This window comes from Coturnix japonica, chromosome 9 (assembly GCF_001577835.2).
Source record: "Coturnix japonica isolate 7356 chromosome 9, Coturnix japonica 2.1, whole genome shotgun sequence".
NCBI classification, from domain to species: Eukaryota; Metazoa; Chordata; class Aves; order Galliformes; family Phasianidae; genus Coturnix; species Coturnix japonica.
Genome location: NC_029524.1, coordinates 18,694,728 through 18,717,037, shown reverse-complemented (window position 1 = coordinate 18,717,037; position 22,310 = coordinate 18,694,728). Strand labels below are relative to the sequence as shown.

Below are 22,310 nucleotides of genomic sequence, written 5' to 3'. Positions count from 1 at the left end.
TCTGGGATGTCTGTATGGAACTAGGGTGAGAATAGTGCCCTTGTCTCTGTGGTGCAGATGGAAGCGATAAGTCCTTGCAGACCTGCTTCAAGAGCAGCCCTGTGAAAGGAAACAGATTGCCTGGGGCCAGACATTTAGAGGGTCTTACGCTTCTCTTTGCACTTGCAAAGTGCATGTTCTCTTTCTCAGTGATATGCCACCCTTTCAGAAAAGGCTTGGATGGGGAAATGTCCTGTGGTGCACACCTCAGTCAGTCATGTGTTGCACTGAACTGCCAGCATGCATCTAGGGCATCCTTATGCAGAGAAATTCCTATTGATGAGAAGGCCACCTCATGCATCCAGTTTTTGCTACCTATCTTCATTTTTCCACAGTTCTCTCTGTGTTAAAAGGTTCCCCACACTCACAGTTGCTCTTCCCAAGGTTCATGTGCCTGTCATCCAACATGCTTTGCTTGGAATTTCCACTGAAATTTGAGTTTCTAACAGATTAGGGTTGGATTATATATGATACAATGGGATTAAAAAGAAAATATAAGGAAGCTAAACTAAAACATTTCAATCCATAGAAAATGGCTTTTCGCACTCATACTTTGGACAGATGTTGAAATTGTGTCACAGTGTAGAATGAGAATGAATTATTTTTTTTTTCCTAATGAAACAATACTTTCATTTTTACATAGTACATTTTCAGTTTGTTCATCATAGAATTGCATGGATTAAAAGGACCACAGTGATCATCTGGTTTCAACCCCTATGCTATGTGAGGTTGCCAGAATTTAACAAAATGGGCTAAAAGTTAAGTTTCCAAATTCCCATTTACATCCACAGCTACAAAGCTTGAAGGTGCAGAGTTACTGAGCAGTCCCATTTCTTACCGATTCCAATAGTCCTGTCCATCCGACTCATCCAAAATAGACATCTTGTGGCACTCTGTGTCTTCTGAATATCTTGATTTTATCTTTAATGTTAATCTCCCTTTCTGGAAGTGAGAAGGAAATAATTTTTTAGGAAAAAAAATAATAATAACAATAATTCCTATTTCCTTCTTTACATCTTTTTTATGGCATGTTTTGATTTTAAAGTTCCTCCACGTAGTTACCCTCTGTAGGTCACTCCTTTTACAAGACCAATTTCTTCAACTCTTTGGAAGGGTGGATAACAGCAGGAAAAGGGGAAATGATTTTAAGTTGAAGGAGGGAAGATTTAGGTCGGATATCAGAGAAAGGTTCTTTGCCAAGAGAGTGGTGAGGTCCTGGAACAGACTGCTCGGGGGGTGGAACTTCATGATCCTTGAGGCCCCTTTCAGCACAAGCCATTCTATGATTCTTCAGAATAATCTTCAGTGAGTTAGATCTGATTGTGATTGGTGCAAAAGTTAAGTATTATTATTACATGATTGGTTTTCCTCAAAGCCTGTCTTCTGGGTAGATCTTAATACATCTAAATACCTTAATATTGTTTTCTCAAAGAAGGAAAACATTCTAATTCATGCTAGGGATTATGAAAGTAGTAATTTTCTTGCAACTGGCCCTTAATATAGCTAATAGCTCATGGCAACACCTTAGGATGGTTAACAAGGCCATCATTAACTGTGGTTAATGAAAAAGTAATTAAACTTTTAAAAATCTAATCCTGGATGACAAATCATTATAAATTGTGCCCTTGGTTATTCGTGTCACTAATGTGAATAAATGAGTTTTAAGGTCTACATACACATAAAACAAAACTGTAAGGAAACATAGCGTGAATCCTGTTGGTTGTCAATAGCTGGGTTGTTTTTCAATCGCTTTTAAAACTTCTTAAAGTGTCCATGACTTTGTGTATAATTTTTTTTTAAATATTTAAGAAGAAACATTAACATTTTGTGTGAGAATCCCAAAATCTGTTGTGGGATTATCCTCACTGACTTGGAAGATCATCAGCCAAACTGTGGATATTTGCAAGAGGGAGGGGAGACTTATCGCAAATCTAGCAAGATGCAGTTCAGCAAAGCAACTGGATTTCAACTCTTATAAGCTGTCAATAGAAACAGGAGACAGCAAACTAATATATAAATGTATATATATTTCTGTTTAGAATGTGCCTAAGAGAACTCAGTAAAGAAATAGAAATAGGATCAATACATGCTGTCTGCAAATCAGTTTAGATGGAGTCACAGTGTCTCAAGGAGGAAACACTAACTAGTTAAAAAGCCTTTCATGAAACAAGTTAGAAACCTTCTGGTAAGTCCTTTGAACGTTTCAGACATACTGGCATTAACTCATAACCCCCCAGACACTTCCCATGATCAGTCCTATTTATGGCTTCTAGGTCATAGAATCACAGAATCATGAAGGTTGGGAAGGACCTCTCAGACCCCCAAGCACAACCTCAGCCCACCTCACCATGCCCTCTGCCCACGTCCCTCAGTGCCACAAAATCCGATTGTTCTGGAGCACCCCCAGGGATGGTGACCCCATCACTCTGGGCAGCTGTGCCACTGCATCACTGCTCTTTTAGAGAAGAAATGTTTCCTAATACCCAACCTGCTGTTGGACTGATACTGCCATAACTCTTGTTATTGCCACTGAAATCTCCTTTGTGCTGTCAGAGCACCCTGAAGAGCTCAGTGGGCTGGGGCAGGGCACAGCCCCTCCTGACACCTGGAGGTGGAGCTGCCCGGGACCACCAGCCCCATCCATCTCACACAGTCTCCCTCAGATCCCTGGGGTGGCTGCACACACAGAGCTTTTCTGCTGATAAGAGAGAATTTCCTTTAAAGTAACTCCTTCACACAATGAGTTCCCTGTCCTTTCTTCAGATGCTCTCAGTACTACCCAGGCTATTCCTACTCCTCCTCTGGGGCCAGAGGACATGACCTGCTTTCACTTTCTCTTTTCTCATCTTTCTCCCCCTCCCATAACACTGCAGCGTGCTCTCTTTACATTACTCCAAGGCTGAGAGCAGCCCTCTTTGGCTCACCTTGTGATTCCTCAGACCACATCCCTCAGAGATGCTCCATCTGTACTCTGTGCATTCAGATCTGTCGCACTGCAGGGTCACCTCCTTTGTGTGTCACACTGTCCCCTCGGCCAGGCTGCAGTCGTGCTTTAAGGTAAAGGCCATTCTCAGTGAACTTTAGAGACCTAGAAGTTACTTATGTGTAAAAGTTATTCCCATTGTCAAAAGCAAATGTATTTTCTGCCTATCCTTACTGCTGAAAAAAACCCAGATCGATTTATTTTCAGATTCAGAAATCAGTTTTCCAAGTGTAAGAATGTGTAATGGAGCAATTACGGGCATCCTCCAAAATCTGAATTTATGAAAAACTTCCCATGAGGAAAGTTTCATGTATTTGACTTGGAAAAGCTTTTATTTTTATAAATTCCTTTTTTGGAAAAGTGGTGCAATACCATCTATAACGCATAGTATTGCTTTGAGAGGTTGTGTTCTGCAGCCAGCATTGCTGCTGCTGCTTGTGATAGGAAGGCACTGAAGCAGCGTGAGAAAACTTTGTTGGTGACATTCACAGCTTTGTAAAAAAAAAGACATTTGAACAGGCTTTTTTTTAAGCTGTGATTTAGAAAAACCCTAAGATGTAATTAAATCTGGTCACAACATTTCTGTGATTGATGTGATGGATAACAGATAGGTTATGCTTATCCCTGATGTAACAGCACTGTAGCAAACACTGCGCTTATTGCATTACAGATGATATCAAGCAATGTTAGTCATTCACATGAATAGCTCTAGTCTGATTGAGTTTGATTCCTTATTAGGGAGAGTTCCACAGTGCAGAGTGTTGTACCAGTAATATAACACAGAAATTGCTTCTAGCATGTGGAACGTGCAATTATAATAAGCAAATATTTAACTCAAACCATGCTCTTGGGATCACAGTGTCAATAAGAGATATAAAAAAAACCTAATTGTTTCATTAGCCTGAGGCAGGTGAGAAGGGGCTGGAGCCAAGGTGGGCTGCCAGGGCTGTCCTGCATGCAGAGCTCGGCTTATGGGAAGGTGATGATTAAGCTGATCATAAATGCAGGCTGGGATTTGTTTTATGATCAAGATATTGAACAGCAAATTAATAAGCATCAAATTATGACAGCAATAAATGGCAATGGCATGGGAATGGCAGAAGGAGAAGCTCAGACTGTCAGGTAGCCGCTTGCACACAGGTGTAACTGCTGATTGGTTGTTGCTCTGTGAAGAAAAAATGATTTCTTTATGACTTCCCCTTTAATATCCCTTCAAGGGCTTGGGACAGTTGAGACCCAAAGAAGCCCTGACACAAAATTCAGCTAAGAGACAGATTTCTGCTCTTTCAAAGCCTTCTGCCTTTCCCAGCGAGCTGACTGGTGCTGCGATGTGCTGCTATTCATCAGCATTTTCAAGCAGGAGACAGACTCATGAACTCATTTTCTATGGGAGATTTCTTCTGGAGCCAGCATTGCCAAGCAGTGATTAGATAAGATGACACCCTGGGAAATTCAAGATGGAATAAAAGCCCGAGCGGGTATGCAGCCGAGCTGCAAGGCTATCAGTCCTTATTGAAGGGGCCTTCATCTGGGACATTCAGAGGGGCTCTTTTAAAAGCACCAGCACTCTAATGAAGCTTAATGGTTTTGAATTGACGGTACCTTGCAGCAGAAGCTGCTTAGATGCTTAATAATGGCATAATCATCTTCTGTCAGCCATTTGGTTGGCACAGAATGCTTATGCCTGCATTGTTCCATTTAAGATAGATGTATTTACATTTTATTGACATCATATACTTTCATGCCATATCTCTTTACATGTATCACAATATCCTTTGTTTTGAACATGGGGCTGCAGGAATTTGGATCAACTAACATCATGGGAAATTTAGGATGAACCAGAGCCAGGGTGCCTGATAGAAGTAGAACTGCGTTTTTCTGCCCCATATAGATTTTGTGGGCCTTGCACTCCCAACATCTGACATAGAACGTAAGTTCCAAGCACAGTGCTGTGCAGTGGAATTGCAGGATAAGGACCATTGGGAAGATATGCTCTTTCAGACCTTCAGGTACACCTGGATTTATTTCATGTTTCTGAATGGATTGCATGAAAGGAAATTAAAAAATTAATTAGGAAAAAGTGTGGCACAAATAATGGGATATTCAGCTGGGTAAAAGCGCTGTTGTATCCCCTGCTACTCTAACTTTGATGGTGACGTAATCCCAGAGAAAGCAATGAATCATGCTATCAATTAACTTGAGTAACAGTGTATATACATAGGAAGTGTTGCATAGTAGACACAAATTTTAGTGTATTATGAAAAAAAGTCGGTGAAGTGATTGGAGGATATCTGTTAATTAGCCATACAGATTTTTGAACATTCACCTAAAGAGAACCGAGGACAGCGTTAGCAACAATTGTGATAGAAAATAATTAGCTTGTTTTCAGGGCTTAAATAGTCATTACTTTCTTGTGAAGTCCCTAATTAAGCTAATCCTAGTTTATAATACATTAGCAACCATTCTTTATGTGGAAGCTACTTCTTAGAGGATAAAAATAACTTCAAAGTTTGAAATGCTCAAAATCATATGCAAAATTGTAGAGCTCGGGACAGGAGCAATACAGATGAAGAAATTCCTGTTATTCCTTGCTGCCTATGTGCTGTTTGTTCACCTGGAGGCTGCAGATACAACTGTTTAAAGGCTCCAGTGAAACAATTTCCCCCTTTCTGCCTTGAAAGCCTGTTACCACGGTTTTCTTAGGAGGTCCTGCTCTAGCATTACCCAATTATTTCCTAAGAACTGCGAAGGTATTCTTTCTCACTGACTCATGCTCTAATAGATGAAGGACTCATTTTCAGTTTGATATTTGACTTCGGTCAAAGGAAAAGAGCTGATAATATGAAGTTGATGCAACACAAAGCACAAAGCCTGGGCTAGAGGATACAGTGGGTTCTGACCTTTATCCACAGAGAAAATATGAAACTGGAGAGGTAGAATTAAGCACAGTTTGGGGGCTGGGAGGCCTGCACCTAGCTGTTGCCTGTTGTTCACAGAGGGCAGAAGGAGCATCTTCTCCAGCTCTGTGCTTTGCTTGCTAATTTACTCACAGTCAAGTGGAGGCAATGTTGAGTTACAAAGCCCCCAAAAACATGCGCAAGTAAGTTCATTTTATGCAAGATGATGGAATCAGCTGATGTGGCAAAACCCAGTGCCATGTGGCCTCCCAGCTGAAAGGAATGATTGATTGAAAAAACTGCTGAAAACTTGGCCAGCGAATGCTGCAAAGAGATCAACGTGAAGCAGGGAAGGTTGGCTCTCCCTGCTCCCTTGAATTACAACAAGAAGGAATCACGTCGCCCATTTAGAAAGAGAGCAGAACCTCTCACTTAAATAATTTGTAGAATCTTTGCTATCAGCTTATGCTCAGAAACTGAAAACTGGGTAAGGTAACCACAGCGAGCATGAAAACACCTGAGATCGACTTCATGTACAGCAAGCCGCAGGATTTCTATAGAACTATTTATCCAGACATCTCACTGAAACGTGGGGCTGCCTCACCACATCATGTAATATTCTGTCTGTTCCCCCTTCACTTACATTCCTGGTACGGTATCAATATTTCACGAACTCTTCTTACATGGGCTGTTTAGTATGTTGTAAGAGGCAAAACATACACAGTACGCATAAGAGAAAGATTTGCTGCCAAAGGTATTTAACAGACCTCTGCAACCTAGAAAGAACCATAAATCAAAATACAAGGACATGCAATACAAATAATGCGATAACGGTGTTCAACCATGTGTATATATAGTGCTTATTTTGAATTGCCCTCTGCTCTGTAAGTCAGTGTTAGAGCTCCTGAGCAGCTGGAGCTTAGCTCCTTGAGTCCGCCCAGCTGGAATTTAACTAGTCCTTATTACACATGTACGTGCTCTCTGGGTCCTGCTTTTTGGCTTTTATTTTATTTTATTTTAAATGAGCAGAGCACATTAAAGTTAGAAAAGATTAAGCAGAATTAAACATGGATGCCATTTTGCAGAGACATTCCTCAGAAGACATGTTTGGGTTTTTTTTCTCCCCCACTCCTTTAGCTGTGTTAGATCTGACTGCAAATGACAAGCTGTACACAGGAACCAGGCATTTATACCCCTATCATCACTTATTAACTGTTGATATTGTTGCTGACAGTGTAGCGATAATAATAGGGATTCTTTCAACACCTGGCCTCAAGATGTAGGAGTTTATGACATTCAAAAATATCTCAGTGGAGCTGACAGGTGAAGGCATGTTCAGAGGCAATTCACACCAGGAGCAGTATATAAGTGCCGTACAAAGCTGACTGTGACCTTGAGGAGTCTTTGCCAGCCCTTAGGAGCTGACTTAGGCATTCAGAAGCGAAGTCATTTTCTCTGAATAAGGTATCACTGTCTCCATCTGTAAATCACTCTACACTGTCAGCGTGTTGTAGTTCATGTAGCAAAATGACTAATAGGAAATAATAGTGTTGCAATAGAGAGTATAAGGAGAGCTGTGATTTGAGTAAAAAAAAAAAATATCACACTACTGGAAAGCCAGCTGTTCCCACTTCCCTGACTAATTGAAGGCATGAAGCAAATGCACTGATGTGCTGATTTCCTCCAACTTGCATAAGATGTGAGGTTCTTCAAAGAGGCAGTAGGCTCATGAAAGGCTTGGGCCTGAATAATGGAAAACACCTTCAGCTTCCAAAATCATTGTTTCACAGACAACTGGATGTAAGCCTTTCAGCAAGTACATAACTGCAATGCAAATAATTGGATCCAGTCTCCACATCTGCATTAACGTGGTGTGCAGTGCCTGTATTCATACCCTGGTCCACCACAGCCATCTACAGGTCAATGCACAGAGAATCCCTCGGCAGATACAGACATTTCAATGGGAGAAGATTTCTGTGAAGACCAGAAAATTATTGATGCAGTCTAAAATGAGCCTAGTCTCTCCAATAAATTCACATTCATGGGACTTGAAAAGAAGGAATTGAGTTGGGAGGGACCTTGGCAAGACATGGGACATCCAAGATGTTGGCAAAGAAGAAATGGCATCAGAATGATCTACAACTATTTGCTCATCCTGTGTTAAAACTGGAAAAACCAGCAGGTAAGGTACTGATACATGGCATTGATTGTCCACCACCAATATAAAATTGGCCCCTTCCAGATGCGATGCCTCAAGTGATGCTCTAGCAAAACTCATGTGCTACACTAAGCTCTTGCTAAATAAACATTTTCTACTGCCCAAAGAAATACATCTCTACACCTTCTCCAAAAATAAACTAACAACTCAGGGTGATGGAAATAAGATTTCTCAACCAACATGTTCTTTAAAGTTGAAGGAAGCACATTTCTGTTGAGGTAGAATGGACGAGACAGAGTCAGAGGAGGTATTATTAGCAAGGCATCATCCCACAGGATTAGAGGTATGAGATATAATATATAGAGAGACCCAAGGGTGAGATTACCTTAAGATAATACACCCTTTGGGTTTTTAAATCGCCTCCAAAGCAATCAAACTGGTTACCATAGCATTCGTTTTAATGCACAGATAAATTTGTAGCTCTTGTTTATATAGCTTATCCTCTGGAGGCACTAATATGATTTCCTTTAAAACTCAAGTTAATGAGAAAATAATGGAGCATTGTAGATATAAGCAAATTTTTTTCCCCACTGTCACTGGCATCATCTTTTATACAGCCAGAGGGCTCTTTGAAAGTATAAGTTGGATTTATTTTATGTTCCACAAAACCTTTAAAAAAAAATAAATTCTTTCTTTACACCAAGCTTTCTGATTCCAGCCTAAAGCCAAAAATACTTACTGTCTAAATATATTTATAAATCAGTATATTATCCATAAATCTTACCTTATCCCTAATAAGAAATTTAAAGTTATCACTCTTAAAACTTCACTTTGGCAACATACATTCTTATTTTATTGTCTTTCCTGGACAGAAATCAGAGATGAGATTTGTATGTGGCCAGGGAATAGGGGCTACATATCAGTTGCTGAGTGTAGTGATCTGTGTAATGAAGCCATGTTTGTTTACTTTCCTTTCTATACACCAGTGCAGTAAATCTCAGCGTTTTGGAGATTTCTTTTTTACTCCATCAGCTCTCCTAATCCTTTTGGTCAAACTCAGGAGCTCTGTTCTCTGGGAATGTCCTCAAGTGCAAGGACAGAACACTGCCAAGGTTGACATAAGCAAGTCTGATATAGGCTGAGAGCTTGTTGCAGCAATTCATTTGCCTGGGAAGGATTTACGTTATATACATAATTTACATTATACAACATGCATAAATATAAACAAATGCCTACATGGACTGGGTCTTCAGGCATTCCAAGCTTATTGAAGAAGGATTCTTCAGGCTTATTGAGAAGGATTAATAGTAATTATTAAGAGTATTGATAGAAGTAATGTATTTTACTGGGACTGAAGGATTGTCCCTGGTCTTGCTCAAAGACTATGGGAGTTTCGATTTGGAAAGGAAAGTCTTCCAGGTTCTTCACTCTTTTTCAGGAATGATTTTGTCACATGGCAACTTGTAAAATTTTCAGCTTTCTTCTGTTTCTCCAAACTGTATATCTGAATTTTAGGATATTCTCATAGAGCCTGGCTATATCCCTCTTCTCTTCATTTCCCATCTCTGGGAAGCCTTCATAACTGGTCTGTCTGGAGAGTTAGAAAGACATATTCTCTGGAAGATGGCGAAGTTGGACCTTCACCTCTATTTCCCACCCCAAGTGCCTGTGGGACAGCCAAGGCATTGTAGGGTTTCGTGCATGGTTTGTGAAGGGTCATAGGGATTTGGCTCCTGCCTTTAGGATGTGTTGTTTGGGTGCTAACACTGCCAGCCACTGTGCCCCAAAGCTTTTGAAACCTTGCCACAATACCATGTAGAATCTCACAGGTTTGCTTTGGAGAGGAAATGTAATCACTGACTTCAGTAAGAAAGGTGCAGCAGTGGAGAGTCACTATTATAGTCAGCTCCATATGAACTAATAAGATAAAGCATGTTTAATTCCTTCATTCAAGGATAGCGTGGTTTTGATTCCTTTACCCTGGAGAAACATTACTATAGGAGAGAACAACACACTGTATCATTGATGGAAGTGAAATCTTGTCCCTGAGAAGCAAGGAAATTGTTGCAGCCCTTTCTCAAGCAGCCTTTGCTCTCCCTCCACATAGTCCTCCTATGACTGTCCATTCAAGACCCCAGTTCTGACAGTAAAACCACAGGCAATGGAACCAGCTGGAACTTACTCTCTTTTTGACCCAGCTGCTTCAAAAGTAAATATCTCTTTCACAGGATGGAGAATCTTAGTTTTGGTGAAATATATAAACTGTCAGTTCTGAAGCCTGAAGCCTTTGACCTCTTGAAAAAGGCTCTCCAACAAATAAAAATAGTCATTTTTTGACCCTTCTTAGGCAGGCCATACTCTCCATTCAGAGCATAATTACATAATAGGACAGCTATCTTAGATCACACTAGGGGGTCTGAAGAATATATTATTTTGCAGAATATACTATAGCTGGAGTTTCCATGAAGAAACAGAAAGTAAAGACTTTTGGAGGAAGAATTGCAAATAATGAGGAAGTACACAGCTGACTTAAATAAATACACAAGCAAATACATGCTGATTGCTACTCCATGCTGATAAATGCATCCTATTGAAAAATGGGAGAAGGGAAAATGTCTGCTAAATGGTATAGTGCTGCTGAATACTAACCAGGAAAGAGATTTTAACTTTATTGTTGGGAAATCCCCAAAGCCTTTGCTGTGCTGCTTCAATATGCAGCTGTGGCATGCACAGGACAAACAGAATGCTGTGTAAAAGAAAAAAGATATAAGCCTCTAGGAAAGGAGCTGGTGATGCAGGCCTGCACATCACTAAGCCAGTGGTATTCCTGGAGCAGACATATTGCTCTGATTGGCATTGCACCGATGATGAAATAACTGATTTAATGAGTAAAAAAAAGTAAAATATCAAGCAAATAAAATGTTGCAGAGTTGTTGCTAATTGTTTAGAAACAAATCTCATGCTTTAAAAGGTATTTGGAAATACCTAGCAAAAGCCTGGATGAAAAGCTAGCAACCACTGAGCTGGTATTAGATAACTGGCAGCTAAACGAGGAATAGACACATTTGAACCAGATGGTTATAGTTTTGGTCAAAGAGATCAAACCTGGTACCACAGTTAAACAGGAGGGTATCAAACGCTAACTGTACATGTTTCAGAGATGGCTAATGTTCCAAAAAGATTTCATAAATACTCCCCACAAGCTCTCAGATATTGGCTATGATTCACGTTATGATCCCAGCAGTACGTCCAGATGAAATAGACTCTGTCAATGTTAATTCAAGTCTTTGAAAATGCTGTTTTTAGTTCTTCAGTCTTCTGCTACATCTTGGGAGAGGTAAAAAAGCTCCTCTATGAGTTCTATTATGTGATAAAGAGCAAGTCAAGCAAATCTGCTCCTCAAAGAGGAAATCCAGCATTTCTAAATGTAATGCCACAGGTGAGGAAACACTCAGAGTAGACACAACAGCCCTGCTATTTTCCTAGTAAGTGTTGCAACATGGTGGGTAGTTTAAGCCATGTAAGAGTGTCTGATGTAGGCATTATGAGGGACTGAAGAGTAGGACACTGTGTCTGGGGGGAAAAGCTGTATTGTAAGAGGAGGCTGAAGCTTGCAGGGCTTGGAACTTGCTGGTTCACCGCCCTGCTGCACCAAGCATTTCCAGAATGGATACCTTTGGCCCTCTGAGCTTCAGCTCTTTGCAAAAGCAGTTCTCTACATCAAAGATTTGTTATAAGACAAAATATGGTCCAGGCTGTGAAGCATCTCTAAAACAGCCAAGTTTTACACATACCTGTGATCTGTTGAGAGTTGGCTTTGGTCTACATGCCTTAAGTTCCCAAGTACATAATAAAGTCATTTTAGCAGCATGGTTATATGATTTTTTTTTATTTTTTTTTTTTAATTTTTTTTAACAAATATGAGTAAATAAAAGCTGAAGGGCAATTGAAACTAAGTGAAAATGTGTTCCTTTAGTGAAAAAAAGACACACTTTTCAAGCATTCTGAGCTGCTGGATCCCAATATGAAAGAAATACCTACAAATGTGTTGAAAATAAGGGAGCAGCAGCATGGAAATTATAATTTTCCCATTAGAATATACTAAGAAACGCAGCTGTGCTTGCTTTCCCTACTGATCCCCAGCCTTCAAATTCCTCTAAATTAAATTGTAAAATAATGATCTCCTTTTCTGTTTCCTGCTAAGCTACATAGTTAATCCCCAATACAGAAATATATAAAGAACATGTAATTTTAGGAAAACCATTATTACTAAAATACAGAAGGCCTCAGACCAAAGGATTTCCACAATTTCCAATGCACATTTGAACCCAGATCCAAACCTTCTCTCTGGGTTTGCCTTGGTCTAATCCTTTTGTTTGCAGCCTGATTTCAGGAGGGAAAATAAAATCAAATCAGACTATGATTTTAACGGGAACATTCGGTTGTGATAGCAAATACACATGCTGAAATAATCTGAAACAGCCTGTCTGCTTTAGCTTTTTTAAGCTTATGATTATTATTATTTTTTTTCATGGTGATTTCAAATGACTGCATGGTAAGAGCAGCAGACAGGCCTGGAAGAAGAGCGTCTCTGTTATCAACAGTCACCCATGCCAGCATGTTCAATGTAACAGAGCTTCTGAGGTTGTAAGAACTAACACATGGAAGACATTTTAATAACTTTAATTAAAGTTATTCAGTTATCTGGGATTTCTGCGAGTTTAATAAGGTCACTGATGTCAGAAGGGTGCGGGTATCTTAAATTTCTCATTTTCTCTGCCTAAGTGATCATGGCATTTAAAGCACACTGTCAGCTTATATGGCATTGTAATTCTTTTAAAGTAGGAGGTGTTTATTTAAGAAGCAGCACTTGCAGCTACAGGCAGACCTCACGGAGGGGGGAGGAATGGGAGGCAGGGGAGAATACTTGAATGGCAGCCTTGTTGGTTTTGTTTACCAGGGACCAGCTCTGTCCCATATTGCCATTAAGTGGCTCCATCCTCCAGTGCCCTCAAGGCATAGAAATAGAGAGAAGCAGATGAGGGACATCTCTTTTTGTAAGAGGTGTTATAGACAATACATAACTACATTTTCAAACTGCTCTTATTATTATTATTACTCTTTTTAACACACTCTCTTCCTCTCCAGCATCTCCTGCTATCAGGTCAAAACAAAAATTGAGGGGAACAAAAAGACTGACAACAAAGGATTATTCTGGGACTTCTGAGAGAAGCTAGGATATTTATGGATTTATTATATTCCCTGGGATAACAAGTTTCTGAGATGTTAGTACATTGTCAAGTATTTTTCAAGGTTAACAGTTTAGGGACACAATTACGTTGCAAGTTGTCTGCAAGAATAATTAAGGGTATTTCAGAGATATGCAAGAAAAAGCGTTCCTGCAGCTGTCAGAGAGCGAGTGATCCCAGCTCAAAGATGAGCCCTCTCCTTCTTTTCAGTCCCTTTTCAAAGAACATCCTCCTGTGTTCAAGCATACTCAGAAGCAGATAAAAGGCATGTGCTTAGGCTGGGAGGAGCGCAAGTAATGGTGAGGCAATCCCAGGTACAGCCCATCCAGCAGCTGCCTACCGGGGTGGCCCTCCAGAAAGGCATTGTGAAATAAATATTTCCCAAGGCCAGAAGATGGTAAGAAGTCAAGAAATTTTTCCCAGAGAGGCTGTGGATGCCCTGTCCCTGAAGATATTCAAGGCCAGCTTGGATGTGGCCCTGGGCAGCCTGGTCTAGAATTAAATGTGGAAGTCAGTGGCCCTGCCTATATCAGACAAGGTGGAGCCTGATGATCCTTGAGGTCCCTTCCAACCCAAGCCATTTTATGATTCTCTGAAACAGAGGCAATGAGGGCAGCTGCGAGTGCCAGGCTTGCTAGAGCTCTGCATCCATCTGGGCAGGCACCAGAACAGCACCAGGTACCTCCTCAATCAGTTCTGCTAGTGAAGTCATTGGGCTAGTTAATAAAAAGTCAGAGATTGTGAAAGTAATTGCAAGATCTAGAGAAACATGAATACAGAGAGGTCTTAAATACGAAGAAATCCAGTAAGTCAGCACTTTGATTGAAGTGCTGCAACTAATATGCATATCTGTCTATCTTTCTATGATTCTGACATGATTTTTAATCCTTCTTTCAAATCCCAATCATTAATGAGGGATAGGGCTGGACTGAAGAGGACCAAAGAGATTTATTGATACCAACTCAGAGCCATGGCTGTAAATCAGGACAGTGAAGAAGTATGCCACTGCTGGCTTATGTTCTCTTCCTGCAGAGGGACAGGGATGAATGAACAAGTGTCTAAATGAATGAATAGATGAATGAATGAAAGAATGAATGCATAATCAAATAAATACATTAAAATACATTGCCAGCTTGCTGGGATTACATAGCAATGGAGCTCTTCGGGGGCTTTGTACAATTGTAGGCAACAGTGTGCACGTTTTTATTACAAATTAAAACCTACCTCACTCAAACCTTCCGAGTGTTTAATTTTTACCAAAAGTCAAAAGGTGCTTTGCAATTGGAAAAACTACAGGATTTGGATCCTGTGCTACCAAAACCACATCCCTGTATAGCTGTGCTCACTGTGTGGAACACTGTGCTCCTGCTGTGCAGCTGGGGCTGACTGCCAACCGATGGTCCCCAAGGACCATCGTGGTGCTGACACAACAGATACTGTGCTGCTGCAGTACACATGAGGTCAGATTTGGGGAAATTACCCTACTTTCTCCTCTCCCTGGAACACTGAAAACACTTTTGTTTTCCCAAGCCATGACCCTGACCCTGCGTTTGTGCTACCTCTGGGAAATGCAATGTTAGGAGTTGCCATCAATAATTCACGATATCACCTTTTTCTAGGCTAGGGACAAGAAGGACAGATGGTAGAAACCTTACAGGTACCCAGCACTGAATGTAGGCTTTCTGACCTCAAGGCAAAGGTTTTATTCCTTTTGAAGAGAATGTGGTCATCCATTTAATTTTTTTTCCCCCGGAAAAACAGCTGCTTTGAACTTTGTGATCTGATGAGCTGAATGTCACTGGAATTTCCTTCCCTTTCCCTCTGCTTTGGAAATGACTTCTGAATCGAGGCCCTGAAGCTCTTCTAACTCAAGGTAAAGGTACACATGAGAGGTACAGAGATGCTGCTGCTAATTTAATTAGCTTTCACACATTCACAGATTCACCCAGATGGATGAGTTTTTGGAAGGAAAGAATATTAAATCAATAGGAATAAACTATGTTATTTTTTATTTTTTAAATAACTAAGCCAACAGTTTCATTTCCCGCTGCTAATATTTCTGTCAGTCAGGTTAAGGATAATGAAACAAAATACAAGGAAGGCTCACCTAAGCCTGGACTTTTCTTATTAAAAATGCTCCCATTCATAAATCCTACATTTGCAAACGCAAAATCAACAGTTAAACAGTTAACAGTTAAATGTTTGCCTTTCCTGTGCCCGCATCTCTCCAAGGAGAGAGATATGATCTTTATCCAGTTATCACTTGTAATAGTCTGAGGAAGTTTTTGGAGGAAAAACAGGTTCTCCCAAACTTTTCTTCTTATGAACTACTCACTATTACATGTGAGTAAATGTAACCTGCTGTTAAGAGAATGTTAAGAGAACTAGCATTTTCTTGCAATAACATTTTTTCATCCACATATCTCTCAATTTATGGTTTGCACTAGTTCATTTCACTGTAATTAAATAAACAACACGCTCTACTTGGCTATATAGAACAAACAAAAATGAAAAAGAACACATTGCGTAAAGCGTGGAAGCATACAACCAGAGAAACACAACATACTTCAGCAGAATCCAGGTAATATATTTTAAGAAACTGCTTCTAGCAGAGAAAATAACTGCTAAAAGCAGGTGTTTATTCTGAAAGCTGCAGCAATATTTTTCTGTCATGTCACATTAAATCACTCAGGTTGCATCATGTTGTTCTCCACTACATCATGTTACTACATATGGTGGAGAAGGCAAAATGCAGTAACAGGATGTGACAGACAACATTTAGCAAAAAATATTCACTTATTTGACTCAGATACTTGCTATCAGTATGAATTGGGACGCATGGTACCAAACAAAGATGACAGATAGAAGCAGACTCAGCAAGGAACTCACCCCATGTAGATCCAAAAGCTTCTTGTCTTGTACCCAGTACTCACTCTCCTGGTAGCCACTACTCTTCTTAGCCCTCCTCCTCACCATTCCTTTCCCTGCTGTAAGTAGTTCTACCAGCTGGTTGTTGTTTCCTTTGGTATAACACATGAGCTCCCCATGTGGGACTAATCACAGCCTGCTGTACTTAACGAGGCCCCTTAAATGACAGTTGATGGAATTGCCATAAATTGTTTTTATATGAGTCAAATTGTGAATTACACACACAAAAAAAGAGATCCTGAGCACTGTGCATTTATGTATACAGAGGGACTATTTCAGCTAACAAGAAGCTTATTCTTGAAGGTACCTATATTTTATAGTGTGGCAAACTCTTTCTGACAGACTTGAAAATATTGAGGGTCCTTTATTGCTCTTGGAGGAAATATTTCATGGCAATACTTCTGAAAAAGATTTAGCAAAGTAGTGCATGCTCATGTAAGTGAATCAAGTAATCCCCCATAGCAAGGCAGCTGAGGTGCAGGCCTTGCTTCAGAAGGGTTTCCATAAGCATCGATCCTGACCTAGATGTGGACTTCCAACCCACAGAGCACCTCTTGGACAGCCTTCAAACCATGGCATGTTCTGTACAATCTGTCCTAGCAGGAATTAGGATGGGAGAACTTCATGCCAAGTATCAACAGTGCCAGCAAAGGTGGCTCGATGGCCTAAGGCCAGGCTGCTGAAGTGTGAGGAAATTTGCACGTGGACATGAAGACTTTCCTCTTTCAAAAGGTGGAGCCAAAGAGATGGGCCAAGATGCCAAGTGTTTACTGTATCTCAGCAATATGGGCCCAATCCAGACAAGTGCATGGCTGCAACTTGAAGGAAAGGAATAAGGAGACACCAGTGATATGTAGAATAATAAAAAGAAAGCTATGTATATCAAAACTTGGGTTTGTATCATGGCAGCAGTGTGCAAGGTCCATGGTCCTTTGCTTAGCAGAGAGAATTAATTAGAACACAGAGGGAATTGATTAAATTATTCACCGAAGTAATACAGGCACCCATTTCTTGGCATGGCATTCTCCTGCTTGTTCACACAGGTATCATCACGGCCCTAAAGGAAAAGCAGTGGACCACAGCAGCCCAAAATAGGCTCCCCAAAATGCCACAAACAGGGGGCTTCTCCTAGCAGCAGAGGACGGCAGAGATGAATGAGGCTTTATCCAAATGTTAAGGAATAGAACATAAATAAAAGAACCTGTTCTTCACAAAGCTCACACACTTCCTGAGAAGCTGCTCAGCAATGAGGAGGCCGTGCCAGCTGCCACGTCCTGAGGTAACTCCTTTGGTTCAGTGGTCCTGGACCATGGTAAGATCTGGGAAAGTGGGAAAGGGCAATGGGTGGTGGGAGGACAGAGAGAGCAACACCGGAGGCTGGAAGTGTCTGGGGTGCTCATATGAGGCCATGAGTACGTTAAGCTTGGTATCTTCATGCAGAACACAAGTATTGCCCAGTGCCCTGTGGCATGTGCACCTCTCTCTTGTGCTCAGCCTGGGTTGGATCCTTCGCCAGCCCATTTCTCATGTTCCATAATGCACACAGAAATGCTGTTCCTTGAGCTTGGTCACACTGACTCTCTGGTGGCTTTAATTAAAAGGTTTCTACCCATCAGTGTCTGCAGAGGTCTCTTAACTTGTACTTGCTTTTGGAGCCCAGTCCCAGGCTCATTGGTGCTAAGTGAAAAGCCATCCTCTGAGCAAGTACGCTAACCTTGTCTTAACTTATGGAAAGAAATTAAAAAGTGATTAAATAATTAATACTGGATGTTGCTTAACACTTGGTAAGAGTGTTAGTTAATAATCTTCTGAAGCTTTTTTTTCTAATTTGGGAATAAAATAGATATAATTTAGCATGTCATTCTGAAGCAGCAAATAATGCTGTACAGAGAATCGAAGGAAATGTGTTTCTTTGATTAGGATGTTTTTCTCATTAACGGGATGCTCAAAATAAAGCAAAAATATTTGATGCACAGAGCCAGTGGCAGTATCAAGTGAACGGTGGCATGCTCCTGCATTTTACCTCGTGTTTACTAATCAATCAGAAAGGACTCTTGCCACCAAGAAAGGTCACATCTTTCATCACAAAACTGAAACTCTTTGACAACAATCAAAACTTCACTGCTTTGTTTAATGTGGATTCCAGCACAGAAGACCCAGGCCGTGAAGATGGTGGGTGTGGGATGAGGTGAATGCGCAGAGCTATGATTCCCAACTGTTTGTTGCTCCCTACTGTGAGTCTGCGTGTCACAAGCAAAAATGTGTTAAAAGCCCTTGAAAGAACTGGGTTGTAATTGGCTGATCATGAACGCTGGTTTTGCTGCTTTCTTTTCCCTCTGCTGGCTGCCTAGGCATTAGCATCTCCAAGGAGTCTTCTGGGCAGTGACAATAGTGGGATGCAGACCCAAGCTGGCCTGGTCCCCTGGAGGAATCATTGGTATGAAAAGATGCACACGTTACTGGCAGCTATAGCACATATTGCATGGCATGACACACACAGAAGTGAGATTAATATGAGTTCTGGGCATCATTAGCTCAATTAAAACTGTGATTTTTTAGTTCAAACCTACAGGCCATTGCAGAGAAGAGTAATCATAAGGCAGAAATGAGTTCCCTAGTTAAAAATTAATTCCCTAGACTAAAAATATAATCAAATGATGTCTACAGTATTTTATGAAGAGCTGAGAGGATAATAAAATTTAGAGCAGTGCAACATTTGCATTTTGTTCATTTCTATCCATATTTTTCCACACACTGCCTTTCTCTGTGCTTGTTAATCACATGCGCTGCTACAGCCCTGGCATTTTAAGATCACTCTTCACATCAAGATTGAAAGGAAACTAATTACAATTACATTTCAGGGCGGTTGTTTAAAGCTGGTACAGCATGGAATACAGCAGAGGAGCCTTGACCTTTATTTGTAAGCATGGAAATAAGGTAAGGATGAAAGATTGCTTTTCCTCCAGCTCATAGGCAGGGATCAGGAGGCCCTCCTGAGAAGCAGGGAGGTGGAAAGTCCCCATTTAATTTCTCTCCTCGCCTCCTCTCCCATGCTGGCAGCAGAGGCCAGTAGTGCTATGCAGAAGCCGTGCTCCACTGCAGTGAGAGGTGAAGGGAAGCACCGCACATGTTGCACCTCCCTCGGGCTGCTGGAAGGATAAGCAGTGAATCAACAGAGCTGAGGACCTTTCTGTTTTGACCCCCAGCCCAGCTCTATTTAGTCCATTAGTGTATAGCAGATCCTTTCCTAGGGCTGGGCACAGACACAGGCTCACCTGGTGCTTCATGCTGCACTGATGCAGTGATGGAAGGTATCGATGTTCATGGGCTACCTGAGGGCAAGAGGTATGAGTAGTGATGCAATCTCTGCTGCTCACATTATGACTCAGTGGTACCAATAGGATCTGTGTGAGTGCAGCAGGGGAAGAATAAGGACCCCCTGACCTGAGGAAATACGGGTAATCCTAGCATGGTCTTACTTCTATTAAAAGTGATTGCATATAGAGTGTACTGAATGGCAAATTTACTCAGGAGGTTTAAGTTGATTCTGTGTCTTCACGTTTTCAAAAGTTTTATTTTAGTAAATTTGTACCATGCTCAAAATAAACCAAGAGGTAGTTCCACAAGCAGGTTCAAATCCGGGAACTGCTGTTGCTCTGGATATCCCTTTCAGTATCATCACCTGTCGTTTGAAAGCTTGTCACGGTGCGTATTGACCCTCAGGAGATCTTCTGATCTCCCCAGGTTATCACAGCTTCACAGTGAAATGGGCTCATTGGAGATATAGCACTGAAGGCATTCTGCATGCCAGACCCACAAAATGTAGGCAGTGATTGTACTGCTTCTTGTATGTGGTTCTGCATTTACTCTACTCAAGCCATTTCATTTGCCAGCCCCCCCTTTTCTGGCAGAAGTCATTGCTGGATCCCTGAAGTCCAGTGAATTTGATGGCAAGTTACACCAGGTCATTATCATCTGTGGGCTGGAAAAGCTCCTTTTCAGGTATTAATCAATTAAAAGAGGGAAAACCACCTCACACAAACCCATTCCACAGCTCCCAACCTTCATAGACACAGTGCTGGCTAACCCAGCTGGCAGATGGCCATGCTGTGTTGAGGATGCAAACTTGGGTGAGGATGCTGGGGATCTGGTTGCCACTTCAGCAAGGCAAAGAAGAAGGATTCACAGCAATTCCACGGTGCATTCTGTGTCTGTCTGCATTCTCAAAGCAAAAATTTAATCATGCAAATATTTACAGAAATTGGAGAAAAAAATAAAGACCAGTGAAAGCTGCTGCAGTGAACTTCTAATTACAAATCCACAAAGTGTTTATGAATAAATTTATCTATTATTTGTCTTGCTCTAGCACTGCACATACTTTGCCTTGTACCATTACAGTCTGAAGGAAACAATATGCATCATGAAATGAAAACAATTTGACTTAATTATTTATACCATTACCACCCTTTTGAATTAAGTCCTTCATTTCTTTGGTATTTTGTAAAATTTAACTGGTAATTATGCTTGTTTAATTCATTTATTTCTCTACTACTACAATGAGATTAAAAAAAAAAAAATAAAATGACAAAACCCTACCAGAATGCAAAGTGCCACTGTGTTCTCAATTTGTAAATGATTCTTTTAAGCTTTTATGACAATAAAAAGAATGTACTATTTTCCATCATTTTGTTTAAAGTGTGTCTGGCTACGCTCCAACACTATTTAAGTATAAACAGGAAAATCCTTGGAGGACAAGTAATCATACTTAAATGACACAAAGATCATTAAAATAATACTCAAAAACCACGGTAAAATGAGACATTGCAAGGCTGTTTTCTTCCTTAAAGTGTTTCACCAGATGGTGAAGAGAGTTGAAATAGATCTGAGAGAGAAGCAAAAAGCATTTCATCAGCTGTCTCACACCAGCGCCATGCAGTGCACACAGCCCTCATCTGAGCTGGTGTGAAGTGGCATCTCCTACCTCAGCCTCACCCAGTGATGAGACAGGGAGAACAATGAAGCTGTGCTGAATCACGGCCTGGGAAATCCCTGCTTTGTCCTATGGAAGTCATCGAGCAGATTTATTCAGAGATGAGAACAAATGAGCATGTCAGCAGAAGTTATTGTGGCAATTTGTGAAAGCTTTAATGGGATGTTTTCTGAGCTCATAGAGAAGAGCTATGCCATTAAATTTCTGCACAATAATTTTACTTTGATACTGGAAAAGAGTTTATATTATTTTAATCAGAAATGACAACCTATATCAGTGGTGACGCATCAGCTACTAGTATTTAAATACAAGGGTCTTGGAAGTCAATCTTTAGTCACATAAGGGGGAAAAAAATCACATTTCTATATATAGTTGCTGTATGAAATTTCTGAAAGTGAGATAGCTTTGCGCTTTTATCACTGCCCGCATTCTTGGCTGAAGAACTTTATAAAGACCTGTAGGATTTTCATTTCTTCCAATGATGTTACCTTTTCGCTAACTTTGTCAGAAATATCAATATAACTTCCAATCGTTTTTAAAACAAAACAAAACAAAACAAACAAACAAACATACAAAAAACAATCTAAAACCAAACCAAGCCAAACCAAAACATCCTCTTAAATCCTGTAGCTTGAATATATACTGGAAATCCTTTCCTCTTGGTTAGAGGTTTCTACCTTTAGGAACACTGGTGATCAAAATGAATGCTACTCATACACTTGTGCTTTCCTGAACGTTTAATCTGCTTGCATGTATTTTGTGGAGACATTAAATGTACAAGACAGAGTATTTATAGGCCCTGAAATCTTCACTGGGTTCTGCTAGCCTGTTACCCACCTTGCTCTTCCTAGATCCCAATGGAAAAGCCTGCTGTGCTCTAAGAGACGGCCTTAATGCCACCATAGCTGCAAATCCTCAGTAGGCAGAAGAGGTGCCCTCTGAAAGAGAGGATTTCATACCAGCTGAGTATGAGTGGCTGAGCCAAGCAGTTGACAGAAGGGTGTCAGTGTATATCCAAGCTCCCCACCTTCCAGGAAGGTTGGTTTTTTCAACTGCTTCCTAACCA

The 22,310-nt window shown here is 40.7% G+C and overlaps 1 long non-coding RNA gene across 1 annotated transcript; it reads left to right on the top strand.

Annotated features, from left to right (window-relative positions):
• Positions 1-65: 65 nt before the first annotated feature.
• LOC116653830 lies at positions 66-20,938 on the top strand. Its single transcript, XR_004308328.1, has 2 exons — positions 66-15,199; positions 17,298-20,938. It is a non-coding gene; the product is annotated as an uncharacterized LOC116653830 (long non-coding RNA).
• Positions 20,939-22,310: the final 1,372 nt, after the last annotated feature.